This window comes from Chaetodon trifascialis, chromosome 10 (genome assembly GCF_039877785.1).
Source record: "Chaetodon trifascialis isolate fChaTrf1 chromosome 10, fChaTrf1.hap1, whole genome shotgun sequence".
Lineage (NCBI taxonomy): Eukaryota > Metazoa > Chordata > Actinopteri > Chaetodontiformes > Chaetodontidae > Chaetodon > Chaetodon trifascialis.
Genome location: NC_092065.1, coordinates 6,933,995 through 6,959,931, shown reverse-complemented (window position 1 = coordinate 6,959,931; position 25,937 = coordinate 6,933,995). Strand labels below are relative to the sequence as shown.

The 25,937-nt window shown below is 40.2% G+C and overlaps 11 non-coding genes across 11 annotated transcripts; all 11 read left to right on the top strand.

Moving 5' to 3' along the window:
* Positions 1-591: 591 nt before the first annotated feature.
* On the top strand, positions 592-732 carry LOC139338253 (U4 spliceosomal RNA). Its single transcript, XR_011602577.1, has one exon. It is a non-coding gene; the product is annotated as a U4 spliceosomal RNA (small nuclear RNA).
* Positions 733-1,364: 632 nt separating this feature from the next.
* Positions 1,365-1,505, top strand: LOC139338291 (U4 spliceosomal RNA). Its single transcript, XR_011602614.1, has one exon. It is a non-coding gene; the product is annotated as a U4 spliceosomal RNA (small nuclear RNA).
* A 748-nt stretch (positions 1,506-2,253) lies between these two features.
* On the top strand, positions 2,254-2,394 carry LOC139338258 (U4 spliceosomal RNA). Its single transcript, XR_011602582.1, has one exon. It is a non-coding gene; the product is annotated as a U4 spliceosomal RNA (small nuclear RNA).
* A 631-nt stretch (positions 2,395-3,025) lies between these two features.
* LOC139338289 (U4 spliceosomal RNA) lies at positions 3,026-3,166 on the top strand. The gene has a single exon (XR_011602612.1). It is a non-coding gene; the product is annotated as a U4 spliceosomal RNA (small nuclear RNA).
* A 1,258-nt stretch (positions 3,167-4,424) lies between these two features.
* Positions 4,425-4,565, top strand: LOC139338257 (U4 spliceosomal RNA). The gene has a single exon (XR_011602581.1). It is a non-coding gene; the product is annotated as a U4 spliceosomal RNA (small nuclear RNA).
* An 831-nt stretch (positions 4,566-5,396) lies between these two features.
* LOC139338288 (U4 spliceosomal RNA) lies at positions 5,397-5,537 on the top strand. The gene has a single exon (XR_011602611.1). It is a non-coding gene; the product is annotated as a U4 spliceosomal RNA (small nuclear RNA).
* A 748-nt stretch (positions 5,538-6,285) lies between these two features.
* Positions 6,286-6,426, top strand: LOC139338256 (U4 spliceosomal RNA). Its single transcript, XR_011602580.1, has one exon. It is a non-coding gene; the product is annotated as a U4 spliceosomal RNA (small nuclear RNA).
* An 823-nt stretch (positions 6,427-7,249) lies between these two features.
* On the top strand, positions 7,250-7,390 carry LOC139338290 (U4 spliceosomal RNA). The gene has a single exon (XR_011602613.1). It is a non-coding gene; the product is annotated as a U4 spliceosomal RNA (small nuclear RNA).
* Positions 7,391-7,558: 168 nt separating this feature from the next.
* LOC139338280 (U4 spliceosomal RNA) lies at positions 7,559-7,699 on the top strand. The gene has a single exon (XR_011602603.1). It is a non-coding gene; the product is annotated as a U4 spliceosomal RNA (small nuclear RNA).
* A 1,299-nt stretch (positions 7,700-8,998) lies between these two features.
* LOC139338263 (U4 spliceosomal RNA) lies at positions 8,999-9,139 on the top strand. Its single transcript, XR_011602586.1, has one exon. It is a non-coding gene; the product is annotated as a U4 spliceosomal RNA (small nuclear RNA).
* Positions 9,140-9,808: 669 nt separating this feature from the next.
* LOC139338274 (U4 spliceosomal RNA) lies at positions 9,809-9,949 on the top strand. Its single transcript, XR_011602597.1, has one exon. It is a non-coding gene; the product is annotated as a U4 spliceosomal RNA (small nuclear RNA).
* The last annotated feature ends 15,988 nt before the right edge of the window (positions 9,950-25,937 follow it).

Genomic DNA, 25,937 nt, shown 5'->3' with positions numbered 1-25,937 from the left:
CTATTTGTTTTAAACACAGTTACAGACTCTTATTCAAAGTTTTCACTTGTTCTTCCAGAAGTTCTCACTCATATATTTTGTGTTGATATGAAATATTTGTATTAAATCATGTGTATATGTGCAGGGTTTTGGGTAGGAGGTCTATGATGTGATGGTGTGCTTTTAAAGAGTGGTATTCTGGCCACCTCTCTAGTTAGTCTGATAGCAACCTAGCTTTTAAACCCTCTCTTCAAAGTATCTTTAGTCTCATCCAGCCCAATCCGTAGTCTATTGGCCAAGTGTGGAAAAAATCAGTCCCACCAACCAACTACAGTCACAAAGCATGTTGACCTAAACATGGCAGTCACACATGTAATCAACAGCTAACCTACCAGTTCAATCACATTTCTTCCCCAGCATCAACAAAAGTGTAAAAGTAACATTTCAGCCATATATCAGTGGAATTTATCTGCTGTTTCTAAACCAATCATCATCAGATAACATCTGTATATCACTGTATTTCTTTGCAGTTATTCTACAGTATGCATGTTAAAACCCCAACAGAGGGGTGTGTAGCTCTTAGAGGCCCCCCCTCTGTACCTTGTCCAGCTTATCCTTGCGCAGTGGCAGTATCATAGCCAATGAGGTTTATCCGAGGCGTGATTATTGCTGGTTGAAAACTTTACCCAATACCCCGCCTTGACGACTTGAAATATAGTCGGCAATGGCAATTTTTGACAGTCTCTGAGGGGACTGATTGATATGTTGAAGAAAATGCAGAAAAGTATAAATTATGAGAGATAAACGAGACTGTGAGGTTGCCTGTAATGTTAAGGATACTCCAGCAGATGTTGTCTGATGTGATCAGATACAGATTGTCTCAGTCTCAGGTAGTGAATTTTCTGTTGTTGTCTGTTCATTTTAAACACAGTTGGAGACTCTCATCCTTTGTCAAGTAACTGTTACTCATACATTTGATGTAGTTACAAAATGTATGTATTAAGATGTGCATATATGTACAGCGCTACTCACAGGAAGTCCATCAAGTGATGTTGTATTTTGAACAAAAAATTAACAAAACAGTTTTTGCTAACATGAGTTAATCGTGTGAGGACAAAAGAGCAGAAGCACTCACCTCAAAATTGACTTTTTTTAATTTCTTTTATCCAAGTCAAGAAAACTCACCAGTCTCTACTCTGCGTTTAACTGTTGTTTCTTTTAGTAAGTAAGCAGAATGTACCAGACTTTTCTTGAGCAATCAACATTAAAGTATCATCTATATATATAACAGGCAGCCTTTCCAGTCATTCTACCATATGCACGTTAAAACCCCAGCGGAGGGGTGTGTAGATGTCAGAGGCCCCCCCGTGTAACTTGTACTCCCCATCCTTTTGCAGTGGCAGTATCGTAGCCTATGAGGTTTATCCGAGGCGTGATTATTGCTGGTTGAAAACTTTACCCAATACCCCGCCTTGACGACTTGAAATATAGTTGGCTATGGCAGTTTTTGACAGCCTCTGAGGAGACTGATTGATATGTTGAAGAAAAAGTAGAAAAGTCTAAACTGACAAAGACACACATATCTATGAGGTTGCCTGTCATGTTGAGGATGCTCCATCAGATGTTCTTGTGTTATCAGACATGGATTGTCTCAGTCTCAGGTAGAGTTTTTTCTGTTGTTGTCTATTTGTTTTAAACACAGTTACAGACTCTTATTCAAAGTTTTCACTTGTTCTTCCAGAAGTTCTCACTCATATATTTTGTGTTGATATGAAATATTTGTATTAAATCATGTGTATATGTGCAGGGTTTTGGGTAGGAGGTCTATGATGTGATGGTGTGCTTTTAAAGAGTGGTATTCTGGCCACCTCTCTAGTTAGTCTGATAGCAACCTAGCTTTTAAACCCTCTCTTCAAAGTATCTTTAGTCTCATCCAGCCCAATCCGTAGTCTATTGGCCAAGTGTGGAAAAAATCAGTCCCACCAACCAACTACAGTCACAAAGCATGTTGACCTAAACATGGCAGTCACACATGTAATCAACAGCTAACCTACCAGTTCAATCACATTTCTTCCCCAGCATCAACAAAAGTGTAAAAGTAACATTTCAGCCATATATCAGTGGAATTTATCTGCTGTTTCTAAACCAATCATCATCAGATAACATCTGTATATCACTGTATTTCTTTGCAGTTATTCTACAGTATGCATGTTAAAACCCCAGCGGAGGGGTGTGTAGCTCTTAGAGGCCCCCCCTCTGTACCTTGTCCAGCTTATCCTTGTGCAGTGGCAGTATCATAGCCTATGAGGTTTATCCGAGGCGTGATTATTGCTGGTTGAAAACTTTACCCAATACCCCGCCTTGACGACTTGAAATATAGTCGGCTATGGCAATTTTTGACAGTCTCTGAGGAGACTGATTGATATGTTGAAGAAAAAATAGAAAAGTATAAATTATGAGAGATAAACGAGACTGTGAGGTTGCCTGTAATGTTAAGGATACTCCAGCAGATGTTGTCTGATGTGATCAGATACAGATTGTCTCAGTCTCAGGTAGTGAATTTTCTGTTGTTGTCTGTTCATTTTAAACACAGTTGGAGACTCTCATCCTTTGTCAAGTAACTGTTACTCATACATTTGATGTAGTTACAAAATGTATGTATTAAGATGTGCATATATGTACAGCGCTACTCACAGGAAGTCCATCAAGTGATGTTGTATTTTGAACAAAAAATTAACAAAACAGTTTTTGCTAACATGAGTTAATCGTGTGAGGACAAAAGAGCAGAAGCACTCACCTCAAAATTGACTTTTTTTAATTTCTTTTATCCAAGTCAAGAAAACTCACCAGTCTCTACTCTGCGTTTAACTGTTGTTTCTTTTAGTAAGTAAGCAGAATGTACCAGACTTTTCTTGAGCAATCAACATTTAAGTATCATCTATATATAACAGGCAGCCTTTCCAGTCATTCTACCATATGCACGTTAAAACCCCAGCGGAGGGGTGTGTAGCTCTTAGAGGCCCCCCCTCTGTACCTTGTCCAGTTTATCCTTTTGCAGTGGCAGTATCGTAGTCTATGAGGTTTATCCGAGGCGTGATTATTGCTGGTTGAAAACTTTACCCAATACCCTGCCTTGACGACTTGAAATATAGTCGGCTATGGCAATTTTTGACAGTCTCTGAGGAGACTGATTGATATGTTGAAGAAAAAATAGAAAAGTGTAAACTGACAAAGACACACATATCTATGAGGTTGCCTGTCATGTTGAGGATGCTCCATCAGATATTCTTGTCAGACATGGATTGTCTCAGTCTCAGGTAGAGTATTTTCTGTTGTTGTCTATTTGTTTTAAACACAGTTACAGACTCTTATTCGTAGTTTTCACTTGTTCTTCCAGAAGTTCTCACTCATATATTTTGTGTTGATATAAAATATTTGTATTAAATCATGTGTATATGCACAGGGTTTTGGGTAGGAGGTCTATGATGTGATGGTGTGCTTTTAAAGAGTGGTATTCTGGCCACCTCTCTAGTTAGTCTGATAGCAACCTAGCTTTTAAACCCTCTCTTCAAAGTATCTTTAGTCTCACCCAGCCCAATCCGTAGTCTATTGGCCAAGTGTGGAAAAAATCAGTCCCACCAACCAACTACAGTCACAAAGCATGTTGACCTAAACATGGCAGTCACACGTGTAATCAACAGCTAACCTACCAGTTCAATCACATTTCTTCCCCAGCATCAACAAAAGTATAAAGGTAACATTTCAGCCATATATCAGTGGAATTTATCTGCTGTTTCTAAACCAATCATCATCAGATAACATCTGTATATCACTGTATTTCTTTATTTCTTTTATGTATTAAAATGTGCATATATGTACAGCGCTACTCACAGGAAGTCCATCAAGTGATGCTGTATTCTTGACAAAAGATTAAGAGTGCTGAATTAAGCAGATGCTCCACTGGCCACCTCAGGTGAGCAAATCTGACAATGCCATGTTTTCTGAACCCTCTTTGGAAAGTGTCTTTATTGTCATCCAGCCCAAACCATAGTCAGTCTGTGGCCCAAATCTGGAAATAATCAGTCTCACCAACCCAAGTGCAGTCACAAGGCATGTTGACCTAAACATGGAAGTCACCTGTAATCAACAGCTAACCAATCATAATCAATGAACAATTGAACGTAACTGGATTCTTTTGAAGTCCTTATACGGTATTTATATACTGTTACATCGCATTTCTTAACCCACAGAAACAAAAGCATGACAGTAAACATTAAACCCAAAGTAAGCAGAATGTACCAGACTTTTCTTGAGCAATCAACATTAAAGTATCATCTATATATATAACAGGCAGCCTTTCCAGTCATTCTACAGTATGCACGTTAAAACCCCAGCAGAGGGGTGTGTAGCTCTTAGAGGCCCCCCCTCTGTACCTTGTCCAGCTTATCCTTGTGCAGTGGCAGTATCATAGCCAATGAGGTTTATCCGAGGCGTGATTATTGCTGGTTGAAAACTTTACCCAATACCCCGCCTTGACGACTTGAAATATAGTCGGCTATGGCAATTTTTGATAGTCTCTGAGGAGACTGATTGATATGTTGAAGAAAATGCAGAAAATTATAAATTAAGAGAGATAAACGAGACTGTGAGGTTGCCTGTAAGGTTAAGGATACTCCAGCAGATGTTGTCTGATGTGATCAGATACAGATTGTCTCAGTCTCAGGTAGTGAATTTTCTGTTGTTGTTTGTTTATTTTAAACACAGTTGGAGACTCTCATCCTTTGTCAAGTAACTGTTACTCATACATTTGATGTAGTAACAAAATGTATGTATTAAGATGTGCATATATGTACAGCGCTACTCACAGGAAGTCCATCAAGTGATGCTGTATTCTTGACAAAAGATTAAGAGTGCTGAATTAAGCAGATGCTCCACTGGCCACCTCAGGTGAGCAAATCTGACAATGCCATGTTTTCTGAACCCTCTTTGGAAAGTGTCTTTATTGTCATCCAGCCCAAACCATAGTCAGTCTGTGGCCCAAATCTGGAAATAATCAGTCTCACCAACCCAAGTACAGTCACAAGGCATGTTGACCTAAACATGGAAGTCACCTGTAATCAACAGCTAACCAATCATAATCAATGAACGCCTGAACGTAACTGGATTCTTTTGAAGTCCTTATACGGTATTTATATACTGTTACATCGTATTTCTTAACCCACAGAAACAAAAGCATGACAGTAAACATTAAACCCAAAGTAAGCAGAATGTACCAGACTTTTCTTGAGCAATCAACATTAAAGTATCATCTATATATAACAGGCAGCCTTTCCAGTCATTCTACCATATGCACGTTAAAACCCCAACAGAGGGGTGTGTAGCTCTTAGAGGCCCCCCCTCTGTACCTTGTCCAGCTTATCCTTGTGCAGTGGCAGTATCATAGCCTATGAGGTTTATCTGAGGCGTGATTATTGCTGGTTGAAAACTTTACCCAATACCCCGCCTTGACGACTTGAAATATAGTCGGCAATGGCCATTTTTGACAGTCCCTGAGGAGACTGATTGATATGTTGAAGAAAAAATAGAAAAGTCTAAACTGACAAAGACACACATATCTATGAGGTTGCCTGTCATGTTGAGGATGCTCCATCAGATATTCTTGTGTTATCAGATATGGATTTTCTCAGTCTCAGGTAGAGTATTTTCTGTTGTTGTCTATTTGTTTTAAACACAGTTACAGACTCTTATTCGTAGTTTTCACTTGTTCTTCCAGAAGTTCTCACTCATATATTTTGTGTTGATATGAAATATTTGTATTAAATCATGTGTATATGTGCAGGGTTTGGGGTAGGAGGTCTATGATGTGATGGTGTGCTTTTAAAGAGTGGTATTCTGGCCACCTCTCTAGTTAGTCTGATAGCAACCTAGCTTTTAAACCCTCTCTTCAAAGTATCTTTAGTCTCATCCAGCCCAATCCGTAGTCTATTGGCCAAGTGTGGAAAAAAACAGTCCCACCAACCAACTACAGTCACAAAGCATGTTGACCTAAACATGGCAGTCACACATGTAATCAACAGCTAACCTACCAGTTCAATCACATTTCTTCCCCAGCATCAACAAAAGTGTAAAGGTAACATTTCAGCCATATATCAGTGGAATTTATCTGCTGTTTCTAAACCAATCATCATCAGATAACATCTGTATATCACTGTATTTCTTTGCAGTTATTCTACAGTATGCATGTTAAAACCCCAGCGGAGGGGTGTGTAGCTCTTAGAGGCCCCCCCTCTGTACCTTGTCCAGCTTATCCTTGTGCAGTGGCAGTATCATAGCCAATGAGGTTTATCCGAGGCGTGATTATTGCTGGTTGAAAACTTTACCCAATACCCCGCCTTGACGACTTGAAATATAGTCGGCTATGGCAATTTTTGATAGTCTCTGAGGAGACTGATTGACATGTTGAAAGAAATGCAGAAATTATGAGAGATAAATGAGACTGTGAGGTTGCCTGTAATGTTAAGGATACTCCAGCAGATGTTGTCTAATGTGATCAGATACAGATTGTCTCAGTCTCAGGTAGTGAATTTTCTGTTGTTGTCTGTTCATTTTAAACACAGTTGGAGACTCTCATCCTTTTTCAAGTAACTGTTACTCATACATTTGATGTAGTTACAAAATGTATGTATTAAGATGTGCATATATGTACAGCGCTACTCACAGGAAGTCCATCAAGTGATGCTGTATTCTCAACAAAAGATTAAGAATGCCGAATTAAGCAGATGCTCCACTGGCCACCTCAGGTGAGCAAATCTGACAATGCCATGTTTTCTGAACCCTCTTTGGAAAGTGTCTTTATTGTCATCCAGCCCAAACCATAGTCAGTCTGTGGCCCAAATCTGGAGATAATCAGTCTCACCAACCCAAGTACAGTCGCAAGGCATGTTGACCTAAACATGGAAGTCACCTGTAATCAACAGCTAACCAATCATAATCAATGAACAATTGAACGTAGCTGGATTCTTTTGAAGTCCTTATACAGTATTTATATACTGTTACATCGTATTTCTTAACCCACAGAAACAAAAGCATGACAGTAAACATTAAACCCAAAGTAAGCAGAATGTACCAGACTTTTCTTGAGCAATCAACATTAAAGTATCATCTATATATAACAGGCAGCCTTTCCAGTCATTCTACCATATGCACGTTAAAACCCCAGCAGAGGGGTGTGTAGATGTCAGAGGCCCCCCCCGTGTAACTTGTACTCCCCATCTTTTTGCAGTGGCAGTATCGTAGCCTATGAGGTTTATCCGAGGCGTGATTATTGCTGTTTGAAAACTTTACCCAATACCCCGCCTTGACGACTTGAAATATAGTCGGCTATGGCAATTTTTGACAGCCTCTGAGGAGACTGATTGATATGTTGAAGAAAATATAGACAAGTCTAAACTGACAAAGACACACATATCTATGAGGTTGCCTGTCATGTTGAGGATGCTCGATCAGATATTCTTGTGTTATCAGACATGGATTGTCTCAGTCTCAGGTAGACGGCCCCCCCGTGTAACTTGTACTCCCCATCTTTTTGCAGTGGCAGTATCATAGCCTATGAGGTTTATCCGAGGCGTGATTATTGCTATTTGAAAACTTTACCCAATACCCCGCCTGGACGACTTGAAATATAGTCGGCTATGGCAATTTTTGACAGTCTCTGAGGAGATTGATCAAGGTGTAAAAAATAAGAATGCTTTTAGATGTTTTTAGAGGGAAACAACTTACCAGGAATAACTAGGAAGTGACACATGGAAACTTCAAGCCGTAATAAAAATTATTCTCTAGCATTGTGCCAGTTTGTTTTAAACACAGCTGCAGAGTCTCATCCTTTGTTTCAAGTTCCAGACATTCTCACTCATTCATTTTGTATAGTTAAGAAATATTTGCATTAAATCGTGTATATGGAAAAAAAAAAAAATCAAACAATGATGGCAACAGTTGCAATAATATATTATTCTTGTGTAGCGCTTTTCAGGACACTCAAAGATGCTTCACAAAATAAATAAAAATAAGGAAATAATAAGAAAAAAAGAATAAATAGGGTATGAGTGGAAGAGACTGTCAGAGATGGAAAGCAGTGTTGAACAGGTGAGTCTTAAGTGATTTAAACCCTATGTCAGAAGAATTTATCTGACCATTAACATCTGAATATCACTGGATCATTTTACAGTCATCCAGTGCTGCTGTGATTCAGGGGACTGATCAATCTACTGAATGAAATGTGATAATTGAAGATAAGACAGAGAGAAATTAACGTGAGTGTGATGTTATTATTGCTAGTTTTAAATTTTATGCAGTACTCTATATATATTGAAGGTGGATCAATTTATTGTTCTGCATATACTGCTGAGTGGCTTGTGGGGGATTGTCTAATCCATATTACAATGTGTAATATTTGTATTATTAACCTGACTCTGACGCTATAACTCTGCAGAGTAACTTGTAAGTCGTGGACTGGAGTAAAAAGTACTATATTTTAACACAGAAAGACTGATCAATGTACATGATGCGTTCGTTTTGAAGGAAAATAGCTCGTTGCTGCTGTCTGTCCGCCTGAAACCATTCAAACAGTTGGACGGCACAGATCTGCGTGAAACTGCAGAGAGCTGCATGAACCACGTGACCGCCTGATCAGACCGTCGCAACTGTGTTTTTGTATGGCTCTGGTTACCACCTATCCAACTACAGTCATGAGTCACGTTGACCTACACATGCACGTCTCACCCGTCATCAACAGCTAACCTGGCAGTTACATCACATTTCTTAACCCACATAAACAAAAGCATGACGGTAAACATTAAACCCAGAGTAAGCAAAATGTACCAGACTTTTCTTGGGCAATCAACATTAAAGTACATCGATATACAGCATGCAGCCTTCCCAGTCATTCTACTATATGCACGTTAAAACCCAGGCATAGGGGTGTGCGGATCTTAGAGGCTCCCCCGTGTAACTTGTGCTCCTTATCCTTTTGCAGTGGCAGTATCATAGCCTATGAGGTTTATCCGAGGCGTGATTATTGCTAGTTGAAAACTTTACCCAATACCCCGCCTGGACGACTTGAAATATAGTCGGCCATGGCAATTTTTGATAGTCCCGACAGGGACATTTGTGTTGTCGAAAATCAAATAAATCATTTTAAGTCTGGTCGATATTTCAGTACTTTCGTCAACATAATCATCATTTATTTCTTCGAGGATGTCAGGGTGTAAGCAATGACTATATTTTACTTTTACACATTTTCCCCACCTTTAAAAATTCGGGTGGTTATGTCACAAATTCATGAGAACGTGGAACGTCGTCGTGTTTGTAGTTGTCCGAGGACGGGGAGTCTGAAACAAAGACGTACAAGAGGCAACGTCACTTCCGTTTACTACTTCTCTCAATTCTTGTGTACTTATTTAAGGTTATGGGCGACTTTTGATGCAGGATTATTTGTATATGACTGTATTCGTAATGATAAGCGGTTATGATAACCTACGATCCGATTCAGAACATGTGACATGTCATAACGGCCGTTTAGTTACACGATTCCTCTTCAAGACACTTTTGCGTATTTTATTCTGTCCGGTTTTCTACGCATATTACGTACTGTCCCCATTTATGGAGACAAATTAACAAAGTCCCAACGACTTCTCATTGAAGATATCACGATTTCGACGTTGTGACGATGTATATATAAAGTCGAACACTTGAAACTACCCCCCACCGTTCAAACCCTGACACAGAGGTGTCCGCAACGGAGACTTATGCCTGACGCGTCTAACAATCCGGTAGCTTTGCGCAGTGGCAGTATCGTAGCCTATGAGGTTTATCCGAGGCGCGATTATTGCTAGTTGAAAACTTTACCCAATACCCCGCCGAGACGACTTGAAATATAGTCGGCGAAGGCAATTTTTGACGGTCTCCAAGGAGACTATCTAATATGTGGAAAAGAACATGAAGTTTAATGGCTTGTATGCTCAACGAGGATGACCCAGTCTGTAGTTTGAAAGTTCCAGGAAAGATCTGGAAATATCGAGTTATCAATGAGGTTCTTTCTCTGTATGTTGTACAAAACATATAAATCAGTGTAATGTGATTCCTTGTTAGTTTAGAGTTTTCTGTAAAAACAGGCTTTTAAAAAAAAGTACATTTTAAGTGTAATATACAGTAGACTTTAAGCATATCTATTTTGGGACATTCAGTCTTGTGATGTCTTGGTGATGATCTGAATCTGTGAATGATATTAATGTTACCATGCTTTTGTCTCATTCTGAATAGTTTGACTTAACATTACTATAATACATATATGTAATACATTACATTACCATGCACTTAACATAAGCTAATAAAATCAGTAGGTCTAATGTGATAATAATTTAACATTGTGAAAGGAACCATTCCTCACATGACACAATGTGCTAGATGATGTAATACATACAGTAGAAACAAAACCTGTTTACTTGAATAAACCTGATATAGTACATTGATATAGTAGAGCATTGTTAAGAAGCACATTTCTGATGCATGTACGTGCTTTTAGTCACTTCCATGTACAGTATCCTAGTCACACTGCAGTGTACTTGCCAGAACAGCAGAGGGCACTCTGAAACTGGGTATGCAATGGTAAACATGAGGAGAAAATAGGCTGCGGTAAAGGAACATTAAGTTTGGAAGTTTCTGTTGAAAATCTTTGAACAAAAGTCTGTTTTTTTTCCCCAAGCCAAATACAAAAACGTTTTATAGACATATTTTAAAGATATGAAACAATTTAGTGTCAGAAGTTGTAAGTACGACTTTGTTTTCCTACTTGCTGATGATTGCTGCACCATGAAAAGTTTGCACTTAATAGTTGCCTGCGATTGAGATTTCTCCTTGAAATCAACATTTGTGTAATCATGTTCTACCACCCTCTAGAGAACCGTAATTGCAGTGATCTCTGATTAGAAGTCGGGTGGGTTTTAAGCAGTGACAAGGGTGGAGGGGTAATCAAGTCAGTCTTCTCATTAGGCAGATGAGCTCGAAGCCTCTCGTCACCATGTAAACACTCTCACACTGTTGCTGTCATGTAAGTGAACTTCATTTTCTCACACTCTCCATACTTGTAACGATCACATGGCTGATTTTTATTCAAACTTGCTTTCAAAATTGTAGCTCTCATTCCCAAAATAGTAAATATTTAGCTTTCGGAAAATTGGAAAATGTTGTTTTAAGTTGTCTGCGTGAATGTTTTCATCAGCAGCCTCACAGTCGAAATGTGTTTAATTATTCAGGCACATGTCCAGGCAGTCATTACTCTGGGTTTAGTTCGGTAATGTGATTACTGTAATCCAGCTGCTTGTCATGTATCTTTCCCAGCCCTGGTAATTGAACTGTGGGAGATTGATCTCGCTTTGAGACAAATGGAGCGTTTGGTTGTCTTTGTCAAAGGTGAAACTAAGGCTTTGAAGAGTGATTCATATTTACATAAATTACTTGGGACGGCTTTTGCGTTCAGTCTTCATTCATTTTGACCTGCAACGCTCTTGCTTTTACATCCACGGAGCATTGATCAGTCTGCGCCAAATGGAGTTTCAGGGTTGATCTTTCCTGTGTGTGGTCCTCTTGACCTGCATACGACCCGGCGCTTTCTACATGCGAAGATGTAATTACAGTACTCAGACAAATTATGCGAGATAAGCAGGAGTATTTTATCTCTCATAGCACATTTGGCACCTCTCACTCAGACGTTTCAGATTTTACTGACAGTTCTTTACCTGTCAAAAATGAAATGGCAATATATGGCTTTGTTCTGTGTAAGCGACAGTGAGAGGCTTGCCAAACATAAACAAATAAATTGCACAGCATCACAGGACTAGTTCCTAGGTAACCATGTGACAGTGCCGACAATTGCTATGGAAACCAGTGTATCCTCTCCCTCTCCCTCTTCCTCCCTGTCTGTCTCTCAGTTCTTTTAGGAAATGTGTGAGAATATTCTCTTTCCTGTGAATTGGTTTTACTTTCCAGGTTTGACAGTTGTGGAGGAAGACACTGTCACGTTATTGAAGGTAATTTCCCCTCGTACTCTTTACAAGCAGTAGAATAAATTCGGGTAGGCTGATGTACCAAATGCTGCACACCAGATCAGAAATCATGGTTGGTATTAAAATGTCATTGGTGGAGTCGACAGTGCTTCATGAAGTATGAACATTCATTCATTACCATGTAGTTAACTGACCTGCTGTGATGCGTTTCCTCCAACTTGTATTATATAAATACTGTAATTAGCCTGAACTCCATTACAAATGAAGCCGTTTTTCAAGATCAGAGTAAACACAAACTATTTTTAATCATTTTCCTCAGATCTTTTGTTCAGCAAGCTAATTTACAGTCTGCTTTGCAGCAGGTCTTTTGTTTTGATTCTATTTGTCACAAATCCAGTTACAACTCCATGCTCCAAATGGAAAACCAGGCTTCTCTTCAAAGACTGAGACATCACAGTCTATTCTATTAAAAAAGCAGGTGCAAATCTAAAAGAGATGCTTTGATTTGCGGCCAATTATGGACATCCTTGTTGCATCACCTTCATGTGAGTACTCTTCCTCTTTCCTTAGAGCTGATCACAAGAATTAGCCTATTATTCTTGGTAGATAACCAGAAATGTAGAGATCATGCGAATGAACAGAAACCTCAGAAGTTATCAAGTTATTCAACACACCCAATTAAACTTGTTCCAATCCTCTAATGCCATCTCCCTCTTAATCACTGCACGGTGTACATGGGGTTGCCCCCAATTAGCTGCCTCCGGTGACACCCTGACACCCTGCCGCATCGTAATTGTATTTCAGCTTCAATTACTTTGAAAACCCTTCAGACAGAGGTGATTGGTCTCCTCCACTCTTCATTTGATCTTTCCTTTGCTCTATTTCCCCTTCGTTTGATTGGTCGGGGGTCTCAAAGGACAGTCCATCATGCTTAGGAATAAAAGATCCATAAACTGTAACATCATTGTAATGTTTTACAGTTGTGCAATGCTCGGCAGTAATAACAGTCTATTATGATTATTATAAGTTCAATACTTATCCTAATTCCCTACCATGACAACTTGAAACATTGTGAGAATTAGCAATATCTGACAGTCACAAAGGAGAAGGATTTTGTAGTATTTCTATTGTCGTTACACTGAAGAAACATCTCAACTAAATCTCTCAAAGTCTTCATTTTTGGCCATTACTGATAAACTGCCTTAAAAAGTACAAGCGGTTTTCTTCTGCTGCTGCTGTCACTGAGGGTGTGAGCTGCCAACAGCACCACAGCCAGATCTGGTACAGCAGTGTCTCCTTTCTGTCGTCCTGGTTGTCTCTTGTCCTTATCGCTTGTGGTGATGTGCCTAGAATCTAATGGTTTTCCTGAAAATTGTCCAACACTAGACTGTCTTACTTCACCATCATAAAGATTAATGTTGCACTAAAATGGTAAAACGAACACAAACTGCTAACTGCTGGTATCCATCTACTGAGATATTAGGTTCTCGTAAGCAACAGAGCGAGAAAAGGTTTATTACATTTTTTTCTGTTGGCAGTTTCAGGCTGGGATGATGTGCTTACCTCCCATTTCAGTGCTATCGCGATACTTGGGCGCCGACTTGATATGTATTCAATTCTTAAATGTTGTGATTTGATATTTGAAATTTTGAGTTAGAAGTTTGACCCTTTGAGGTTGCTGTAGCTGGTCAGCGTGTAGTGTTTCAGCTGCTGAGTAGCAGATTGAGTTAGCAATGTGAAGTCAGTAGTTAGATTGTTTCTGATCAGCTCAGCAGGTTGACAATGGACATTCACACAGGATAACTGTGATGCTCCTGGGATGTCCATAACAGAACTCTATTTTACAGTATGTTGTGATAAGGCCTGTGCTGTGTGATGAAGACGAAGGAAAGTCAGAATATCAGTATCAGAGTGATTGACAGGTTTGAAATGGGGATGTCCTGAGCCGATCCTGAAGATCAGTGTTGGGCAGATCTGGGCATATTTTAATGGCTCATGGATCTTGTCATCCACCTCAGTCTGCTCGTGTTGAAGCACTGCTCTCCGTAATGTCAGCCCAGCTCTACACCGTGAGTATTTTGCTCTGTATGTGAGTGAAAATGAGTGTGAATGTGGAAAATGATTTGGTTGCACCGTTGACTAACTCTGTCGACACCCGGGGTTGACAAAATACAGCAATTTGCTCAGCTCCGTCAGTCACGACTCTGTTATCTCTACTCTCTTATCAGGAAAGAGCAGAGCAACTCCTCATTTTTACCCATTCCTGACTGTTACTTTCACCAGTTTAAATGACAATCAGCACTAATTCTGTGAGTAACTTGATGGCAGGCCAAAAACTTGTCTGTTGTCAGACTGGTGTTTGTCTCATAACCGCGGGTGGAATTAGTGTTTTTGCCATTCCAACAGTTCCACTTGACTGATGTGTCCTCTCTTGAGTTTCAGGAGTCACATTCTCTCAGTTAAGCCTTCATTCATGACGTATCAATAATTCAATTCGATCGACTTCAACATTGATAAACTTGTGAAATATTGGATGTACCAAATTAAGAAGGCTACAGCTGTTATTTAAAAGTGCCAGACACACATTTAATCAACATTTAGGTCAATATAAGTATCAGATCAGACTTGGCAGCTCCTCAGTATTAAAGGACTCAGATTGGTATTGGCACCAAAAACATTCCTAGTTTGAGATCTAAAGTCAGTGTATATTGGTAAGCTTGCATGTTCATTTAACAGATGTCAGTGTATCATTTGTCATAAGGGAACCCTGCTCCTTCAGACTATTAGAAGCCGGGCCCTGGTAGCCCCCAGTAGCCTGCGGCTCTTAGAAATAGCTTTTTAAATGGTACCAGTCTCCCCTGTTTCCTCAGGATCCAGGTGCTTTTAATTGGATTTCTTTGACAAGATTATTGCCTGCTTTCAGGCCAAACGTGGATGGTGCGCAGATTTAAGTGTGCCTACATAGTCACTTTAATCATAAGAAAACTTCACAAAGAATTGTGATTTAATTGGAAATTACAATGTGGCCAAACGTTGATGCCCTTACTCTCACCAATGGTGCAGTTTCTTGTAATCTTCCTCCATAGAACTGGTGAGACTTCATTCAAGTTGCATGTTGTGAATCATCACGTCTGACATACAGTACATGTTGTACATCTTCATGTAATACCACAGTTTTGGAGAAATTAGAGAACCAGAACTTCTGAATATTGCCAGAGCTGTTGAATGAATTCAAATCCACAATGTACAGACAGCATAAAAGCATTTATTCCCTGGAACCCAGCCCCTACTAAGTATTGTGACCTTCTTAAATGAAACTGACTTAAGGAAGCACTTCAACTGAAGGCAGTGAGTTTTACAGTACCAACCATCCCCATAATCCCTTAGAAAATGGCTCTTTTAAAATCCTATTATAATGGCATAGCAGGTCCAGGCCTGGTCAAAGCAATTAGTTTGAGAAAATGAGCAACATAAATTGATTAAGACAAAGAATAAGATTGTATCATGTCAGCATGAATGTTTTATTGTTTAGGATGATTGTCCTAGGCTACTTGGTGCCCATCAAAGACAAGAGGCTTCCACAAGGACAGCAGATACGGAGGTTATTGTCTATACGTGCATGATGATATCACATTTCATTTACAACTGTGTGTATGATGGCTCCTAAAAAAATATGCTCTAAAATGAATTCAGCATAGTTTAAAGAAAGTGCGGTATTTACTGAATTTGAATCAGAGGACTAACAATGCAAATGTGCTGAGAGGTGGTGTTCCAGTTTAAATGCTTCAGAGCAGCTCAGTTAGAAAGGTTAGACAGCGAAACTCAAGTAAGTTGTGATGTTCTCAAACAGCCCGAGAAATGAAAATATTTGAAAAGTGCAGTAAGTTCACTGTGTGTGTTCAGGCAAAAGTTCATGTAAGTCTGCTAAAAAATAGTCTCCCTGTGAGATATGAATTATGCCCAGAATATGAGGGCTTACTGTAAGTACTCAGCCCTAAGTGGTATTCTGTCATAGTCCTGCTGAGAGGCTCTGCGATCAGTTTGTGATAGCATAGCATGAAGTGAGACAAAGGCTACCTTTCTCTGGGCCCAGCCGGGAAATTTTAACAAGGTACAGGATTTTGAGGCTGGGACATCAGGTGGGAGTTTATTAAGGCGCTTCTTCTGACTCCACTGTGTCATGCCCCTCACGCTGTGTCTCATCTGTTCTCATCTCACCACTTGTTAAAGCCAGCTAAAAATGGGCTCTGGTGTTGCTCGCACTAATCTAACACCATACGTTTTTTGAGGAACATTGGGCTGTTGGACAAATTTGAGGGTGAGGTTCCTGCCTGAGTAGACTCGGTGAAAAAGTTTTTACTCAGGTCGGAGTGCGAGTAATCATTGATCAGCTTCTCTAGGTTTTTCTTTTAAGCTAAAAAATAGGAAATACACAGTTTTCATAACTCACTTTAGCAAAGCAAATACAAATGACCTTAAACATACTGACCTGAAGAGAGTGTGTTTAGATGGGTTTGACTGGTGGTGTTAATGGTGCTGATGTCTAGGAATGCTTGAGAACCCCAACTGCGCTACAGAGGCAGAGAAAGTTTACTTAAATATAATCATTATTCCCAATCAAAATGCACTTAATTAGTGACAAAGAAAGCAAATCTGTTTCAAGAGACTGGATGTCCTTGCCAAAGAGTGCGTTGCTATTCCTGCCACCGTCGTGCCTGCAGAGACGGTTTTACACTGCGGGGTAAGTGGTTAACAGACTGTTGATTTCTTGGCCAAGGATGTGCTTGTTTTCTTGTTTTTCACGAGAAATAGGTTTGAACATTGCATGCAACGGTTCTACATTAGATCTAGATGTTTTCATTTTTTTAATGTACTTTAGAGAGACCCAACAGAACATTTGGACTCACAATATGTGTGTACTTTGCATTAAAGTGCAAGAAAAGTCTGAATGACACATTGAAATGCTTTCATTTTCCAGTTGCGATTTTGATGTGTTTTATGTTGAGATCTTCTGCAACTTTTGGTTTCCTCTGTATTCACATGGGTCTTTATCAAGTTAACGTAACTCTCTTACACAGGCCAGGAATTAAGCATTTTCAGGGCAAGGTCACTGTGGTCTCTGAAAAATACAAATTTATTGTTGCATCACAGCCGAAATGTCGAGCACTGAGGCCAGTGGTGCAGTAACAATGAGTGATAATTACATTCAACAATTAGGAGTCAGTGTATTGAAAAACAATAATGAGTTTATTAACTGGAACCTGAATGCTTGACATTTCCACAAAATTCTGTCTGATTTTTTAAAATGTCAACAACTCATTACATTAACTGTTATTGTTATATTTTGATGCTTAAGTCTATGAATGGGCTGAGAGTAGTCAAGACTTATCAGAACGAGTTTCAACGCCGAGCTGCTGTTAGTGTTTGAGTCTGAGATCATGAGAGCAGTCGCAGCATGGACTTAAAACACTTTTTTACACATTAAACATTAAACAAACTGATGAGAAACTTCTTATGGTGAGACTGTTGTCCTACTTTAGCAGTTACCTAGTGCTTCTTTGGTGGTGACATAATGTTACAAAATAGACATGCAGCATTAAAATGGGAAAATATTACACCAAACCCCCTTTAAGAAATATGACATATTAACAAATAACCTGTCTGCAAAAGCACATTACTCTAGAAACACAAGATAAAAGGTATCATAAGTCGACAGTCCTCTCGTCAGTTCGGCATCAATATAATCCATCAAGATAAAGTGTGGCTCTGTGCAAACTTTACAGTTTTTGGATTTTGTCGTCTCAACTCCCCACCAGCCTCCGACGGGTAGCTGTGTTATTTTAGTGGGAGTCGACCATGGGAATAAGAGGCGAGCCATTTCAAACATTAAGATTTCTCACTAAAATACAGGCTGGTTGGTGTGTCAAACACACGCCAAATGAAACACGGACTCATAACACTTGTTCATTTACGGTGTAGCATCAGGGAAAAAAAACATGCTTCTCCTGAATGTGTCGACAGTGAGTGTACTGCATCCTTTTGGATCTCTGTCAGCATCAGAGGAAGTTGAACATTACTGAATGCCAAATACAAATATGTGACAAGTCAGATCTCACAGGAATGTCCAAACTCTGTGGACATTATGTTCCATTCACACCGGCGGCGAGTAGCTTTTGTTTTATACATCGTACTCATAGCTTATTTAGCGTAGTTGGCAGTACACCAGTTTCTATTTATAGAATGCACATGCACATCTGATTGTCTTCTTTACAGTTACAATTTAGTTTGTCTTTAGTTAGTTTGCATTAGTTTCAGAAAGGGCCTGATCAGCCATTGTGTATGCTCCCATTTGCTTTACAAGTTTATCAGCCCAACTCGTAAGAAGGCAAAGCATTGAATCATTTTCACAGCAAATGCAGACGTTTGTGTAATTATTGTATAATAAAAACGTACTTAGAAGTTATTACTCATCATTTTTTACATTTACGGCCGTTCATTTTTCAGTAAAATAAAATCTCAAACCTCTGGAAAACAAGTATTAGAGAATTATTAAAATAGCATGTTCATTTTTTGGTGTACTTTCCATTTACCTTTTCAGTATCATTGAGAGGCTCAAACAACGGAATACATGTAACACTGACAAAGGCAGTATTTGGTTGTCAGTTTGTAATCCTTGAGATTAGGATGACAAGTGTTCCATCATACTCAGGATTTTTGTCGCTTAATTTAATTTGTGTTAATCTTGGCACTTAATCCACTTTAACATTTATATGGTATACATAATTCATACTGAAGCAGAATGTTTAACATAGTGAGGAGAGTACATTGCCTCTGATGTTGCAGTGGTTCCTCCCATGAAGCATAATTAGAACCACTGGAAGTGCAAGTCATCTCTCCTGCTGCACAAATCAAATTTAGAGGACATAATCATATGTCCTCCTTCGTTGGCAGCTAAATGAGTCTCCTCAGGGCCCAGCAGGTCTTGAGATGGCCACAGCATTTATTCTGAGACACATGATCACGTTGTCCACAGGCAAAAACAGGAGGAGGAAGAGGCAACATAGAAGAGCAGTTCTATCACATATCAGAAAATTTTTGGCATTTTTTTATTGACGTAGGCTTTCTGCAAGCCGCTTGAGCTGGATTTATACTTTACTCCAGGGATTAACAGCTGTCCTGGGTTACATATGGACAGCGTGTCGTAGGTTTTGATTTATAGTTCAGATTTCACCAAATTAAAGCAGCACCTTAACACCAGATGGATGAGCTGTACATCATCAGGCCTTATCATGGTTTTATCATTTCCCCCGCAGTGACTGTGTTTACACTCTACCACTCACTATGTGACAGAGATTTGGAGACCACTGCCATGCGTTTCTGTGTTTCCGTTCTTTTTGTTCACAGGCAGCAATCAGGCAAGCAGAGGCTTTGCAGTCGAGATGGCTTTGCTATATATGTGTTACTGAAAAGGGGAAGATGACTGTGTTACTTCAGTATCAATAATCTTCTCCCACTGGAGAAAACATAAACAGCTGAAGCTGACCAATCACAGTTCTCGCAGTCTCCACATGGTATCGTCTTAGCCAGCGTAGGCTCACCGAGTAGGTGCTGTGACGTAGCTGCAGGGGCTACATGCGTTAGCTTCAAAGCTGTGCAATAACCACTGAACGCACAACTATAAATCGAGGCTTTTGGAGCGCTGTAGGATGGAAGATCAAATGCTCGCACAGTCTGTGTGTGGATACATTTTGGTTTTTCAGCTGTGATGTCTCTAATCGACACAGAGAGACTGCAGACTTGGAAAAATGATGTGATCCTCATATCACTGCAGTTAAATCAAAATAGCAGCAGATTAAAACCTCAGCAACACTAGTATGCATTAGTGGCCGTGCTGAAAGTCCACACACTGATGTCACACACTGCACAAATTTAATTGTCCATGATGACACAATCTACAAGATAGCCCTCTGCAAACATCAAGTGTGTCTGACTGGCAATTCAGCTTGAACCCACTTTGAACATGTCCTGTCTGTAAATGCATAAAATGAGCTGAAAATAGAAATTCAGAAGTCTCCAACAGGTTTGCCATTTAACTCCTCTGACTGACTCAGCATGTCATGATCTTTTGTTCCAGAAAGAATCATTGTTGTTGGTGTCGGCCTGAACTGTGGGGGCCGAAGGCCGGTCAATGAAACCAGCTGGTTTTGGCATTTGCTGTACAAAGCTCTTCAGTGTCAACACCACTAAGTCTGCCCCATCAGAAAGTGGATTGACATATGGGAATGTCAGTGCAGGACCAAGCATGCAAGAACAAGGACTTAGGCTGGGTTATTATTGGATTTCTGTCTTAACCTTCAACCTGTTCCTGTGTGAGTGGTTATTATTTCCCAAAGAGCGGGCTGATCCGGGTCTGCGTCCAGTCCGATAGGTCACAAACACCCACACGGGGACCTGGGAGCGATGAAGCATCAGTACATGGTCAACATCCATGACAAATCTCCTGTCAGACAGGTTCTCATTCCACCTACTAAACATGGAGAGCAAAACATTATTTTGGAGGAAAGACTCGAGCAGTTAAACACACAAACAGGAAGCAAAGCCAGAGCGAATGACAAGGAGAGCCTGGACAGTTTTCTTTTGACAAATACAAACTGGATTAGGAACTGAAATCTTACTACAAATGACAAATGTCTTTCGCAATAATAAAACTGCAATAATGCTGTACAACACACAAAAAATCAAACTGCTTGATAAAATATCCCAAACTATTCAACTGAAACAATCAGGCACAATGTATGGCAGCTGAATATTGAAATAATTCTACTGTCTTGTAGAAACAGAGGGATTTAAATGCCAACTGAAGAGTGTGGAGAATAACAAACCTTTCTGAAAGCTTCTGTAACAAAAGCATGAGATGAGTAAAGCCTATGGATGAAATGAGAGCCATGCAGTTGGTGATAGTATGAACAGTAAGAGATGCAACAACACCATCTGGCCATGCTTCTGTCATACTGTATATTACTGACGATGTGTTTTTCTGGCACTCTAAAGCTGTAGAAATGCAGCCATTTATTAAAAGATAATATGTAAATAATCAAAAGGACACTGACACGTCCATGTACATTGTCCCATGCTGCAGGACGCCTGTCTTACTCTACTGTTACACAGTCTGATAAATGTAGGTTTAGCATAGCATGATGCAATTTGTTGTGAGGCATTTCAGTACTGCATTTGAATACACAGGAGTTTACTGGTTTGACAGCAGCAATTGTAGCAAATGAAATGGAAATGGAAATTTGAATGTGAAATTCAGAATCCGATATATGCCGGTGAAACAATAAAGATTTCAGTTTGAGCAGCACTTTTACTGGCCTGATGCGCTCAGAATTGATTCCTTTGTGTAAATAGGACAGGCAGTGAAGAGCTGAACAGGAAATCAGTCAGCATCCCATAGAGTGTTGCATCAGATTGTGACAAAACAATTTAACTGCAAGGAGATGAACTGTTTGGTATCGCACTAATATCAGAGTGAGGGAAAGCTTCAAATGTCAATATAAGCGCGAGCACAGAGAAAGCCTGCTTCCCGTGGCATGCCGATAAGAAAAGAGAGCACCGTGCAGACCTTCAGCTTTAATATCCGACGCCAAAGAGAAACAGAAACAGGAGATTGGCTGTTGTGTCGATCGAGTCGGCAGCTCTCATTTGAACGCTTCCTCCAAACAGCAGCTAGACACTTGATTACCGATAGACTGAGGAAGTGAAGGAAGTTGCCTCCTCTTAGGCTGGATTTCAGTCAAACGCAGGTCCATGCTACAACAACCGTGTTAAAGTCATTGGGTGCGATAAATGGCCTCCTCCAGAGACAGATTGCTAACTGTTAAATTTAGAGCCCATCACCCCCCTCATTCACCTCCTCCCTGCAGGGCAGCCAGAATGATCACCCGAGTGTAACATGGCATCACCTCAACTCTGGAGGAACCATGGGAGCACTTTTCCTTTTTGATTGCAGGAAACTGACTCACCAGTGTCTGTCCCTGCATTGTGACCCGATACAGTACTTAGCATCAGTATTTTGCCTCAGTATCGACCATCATTTATCAGCTGGCATACAGAGATATTAACATATCTGCTCTAAGCTATCAGCAGATTTATCAGCTGAGCTCTAAATGTTTCAATACGGTGGCATAAAAATCCAAAAAATAAACACAGATAACACTCAGCAGATGAGGGTCTTGCCTTTCTGGTATTTTCAATCTCACGTTCCAAAGCTCTCCAGCACTGAATAAATGTCACAGTCACACAACAGTTTGTTGGCACAGTGCGTGCAAAAATGACTTACCTAACAAAGTTATTGTTTTTAATCTGCTATTGGTCTAATTTGCCTAACCTTCACATTTCTTGAGATGTGGTAGAAATTCAGAGATGAAAAAGTAAGTGAGCACTTCCTGTTCTGGGTCCCGAGTTGAATTCCCTCGGACCGCCTGCTCAAAAAGGCCCACAGGCTGACTTCTCCAAGTGGCAATTCTCTGATCTTAAAACCTTCCCAAACAAAACCTCAACAGACTCTGTGCTCCGTACTCTGACCCTCCCTCCTGTTTGTCTTGGCTGCCATCCATGCAGACATCTGAGCCACAAGCTCACTGACGACGACCAAGGCTGACTCCCTCCGCCTGTGGCCTGGGGTGCTTGTCTGCCATCCGTGGTGACATACACGACTCAGACCGGCTCTAAAGGGTGGATGAATAATGAACGAGGACAGTCCAGAGGTTTTCATCTCCCCAGCCAGTGTGCATGGAGCTGTTGTCTCTCCTTTTCCCTGTCTAAAGCTACCACATCAGCGTTTCCAAGGACGTGTTCTCTTCAGATCAACAGAGACAGAGCAGAAATGTTTGTAATGACATTAGATGAGCAGCTACTGTTAAAAAAGTAAAAATGCTTCGATTAGGAGGGAGTGCGTGTTTGTATTTAGGACAATCCCTATGGCGTTATTTCAGAAATTCCACAAGCAATGAGTCTGGTTTGTGCTGGTGGAAAGTACTGCTGTTGTGGAAGCAGAAAATGTGCGGATAGCAGTTGCTAAGAAACTGCTGAGGTGTTGGTGTCGGACAGTGATAATTATACTACTGGAATGTGATCACTTGTGAATAATTTATTCAGCATGAGATGGAGAGACGAGCACGGGGAATGTTGCATTCCCCATATGTGTCAGGACCAAAGTAAACAGGGTGATGAGGAGTCTGTTAATGGAGCCATTTGGAAGACCTCCGGCATAGCCAAATGAAAGACAGCCATGCCAGCAAGCGCGATATAAATATGTGCTATAATGATTTTGGCTGGAGGAATCCTCAGATGGAGAAAATGACAGAGTCTACATCAGGATGAAGTGGGAAATGCAGCAGACATAACAGCTTGTTACCACAATGACTATAACAGCTGTCACAACTTGCCAAGTGAGAAGTGGATGACTGCTACATTTTGTTAAGCCAAATCTGAATTGCCCGTCTCCTTCAATATACATTCATATTCTTAACACTCACCCCCTTTGTTTTGCAGTTTCTACAGATTTACATACATTACTTGGCAATGATCCTGGAGAATGAATCACAGTCCTGTATCAGTGTTCACCATGGAGAAGTGCATGTTTGCTGCAGTAATCAAATGTGACTCAGTGGATTCATCTGTGCATAAAAAGTTGTGTGCAGCTCAGTCATTGGGTGTCATTGGCCATCAGCAGCCAGGTTCACTGAGTTGTAATAAGGGCTTCTTATTAGTCAAAATCAGAAGCCAAAATCTAGTTTTAAAGGCCCTGAAAACGTGGCTCCAAATGTTAAGTAACTCACCGTAACTATAAATATGTCTGACTAAATAAGAAACATCAAGGTTAAAAACGTTCTTAGCTCTTATTAATTAAGAGTTTATCACTCTGAAAACTCAGTTAACCTGGTCATCAGGACTGTGTGCATGTGGTTTGATTGACAGCTACCTTGAATGTTGCTGAATCCTGATTGGTGCACATGCCATCATCTTTTTCAAACTAAGACCCACCCACTTAAAACCAGTGAGAAAAGCACAGGGGAAAAAAGAAACACAGAAATATCAAATATCTGCAAATTATGTAAAACTGTTGCAACTTTGGCAGAAAATCTGTTTTCAGGGCCTTTATTTGAGTTGATACTGCACTTATTTAGTGTATATTGTTACATCAATGACTTCACAGCAAACCTGGGGCCAGTTACTCTTCTAGTCCTTGAATACTGTACACCATGCACAGAGAGTGGGAGGACCAGAAGGGTTAGCAGGGACCCAGCAATTAATTTTTACCCTGGGGCCCCCAAGCAGGTTAATTTGGCCATGCAGCCCGTCACTACATTTGTCGCTTATTAATGCAGCATCACTGGTAGCACAGCTGGCAGCACTTCAAGGCTGTACGTTGTTGTTGCTGGCAGTGTAAAAGTGGTGAAAGCTGCATATATTATCTACTAACTACTATCCTGGGTGGCAGGTGAGCACATTTGTTTTTCTACAGGGTATATTTGAGAAAAATATCATATGATAAGGAATATCCTTTCAGACCGTTTTATATACTGACTGTCTACACCAGGCTGTCAGATGTCAGCACTGTAACGATAGCAATTGTTCTCAGGGTCAGCTTGGTGCTGCAGTACGTTACCAAGTAGCTACAGGTTTGGCAATTTTATGAAACCTCTGCACACATGCCCATCTGCCTTTTCATCGTGAGTAAAACTGGAACTCTTTTTGTGTCTGAAGAGGCAAAATTCACACAGAAACACCTGTAACGTCGCTGTTTGAACTCCTACAGTACACAGCCGATGGATCGTGGGCACCCCTGGTGTGTGTTTCAGCTGCGAACACACTCCCCTCAGTCGGAGCAGACAGGCCTTAGCGCAGCCAGTTCACTGATGTGACACAACATGCGCTCGCTCATTGGCCTCTCCACTGCCAATCATTTTATTTTCGCTCATCATCACTGAAGAAATCTGCCTAGAGCCTCAAGCCAATCAAAGCGGGGAAAATAGGATTTACTTGCACAGTGATTACTTCAAAGGACAATCCTTTCAGAGATGCATGAAAAGCAAACCAACAGTATGTTACAATGAAAAAGGGAGACACACTGCTCTGCACATCACTTTCTCATCAGAGAATCGTTCTTCCTGCTTGGGTATTGATTTTAAAATGAGAACACCTGTGGCTGCTTCTTTATTTTGTTGGCCCACAAAAATCCTTTTTTCATTGGGTTTCATTGTTCACTTACCTCGTGATGAGATCGGGGTGCTGGGTGACCCTGCTGATTTCATCTCCTGGAAAGATGGTAAAATGACAGCATCTGATGTTATGCAGTATATTTTCACGGCTCAGACCTTTTACTGTTTGTAAATGCCACAGATAACACATCGGGAAGATTTTTTCTGAACAGTGCTGCGAGAAAAGTAGGTATTAAAAATCAGAATTTATACACTCCAGAGGGACTTAGGCATGGATTTGATATTTGATGCCCGCCACACTCACCTTTTTCTTTGTCAAGTTTATTTTTTATTGGCAACCATGGGACTCATAGAAGGAGCAGTTCAGATATTCTCTACAATTCTTGTTCTGTTTGCCAATGAAATATTTCAATAAATGATGAAATTGTAAAAAGGGGAAGAAGAACAAACGAAAGAAAGAATCAACAAATAGAAATAGCACAAACAAGTAACAAGTCCCTTTTCTATTGGCCATATTTCTTAAGCATACATTATTTTAGCAACAGAATCGTACACACAACTGGGAGGAATGGCAGTTTGCCTAAATCAGTTCCTGTCTTTGTGGTGGAACATAGTCAGTGTGTCTTAGTAAATTTGTTTTGTAGTCCTCTGACAGAGTATGCCAAGTCTTCCTTTG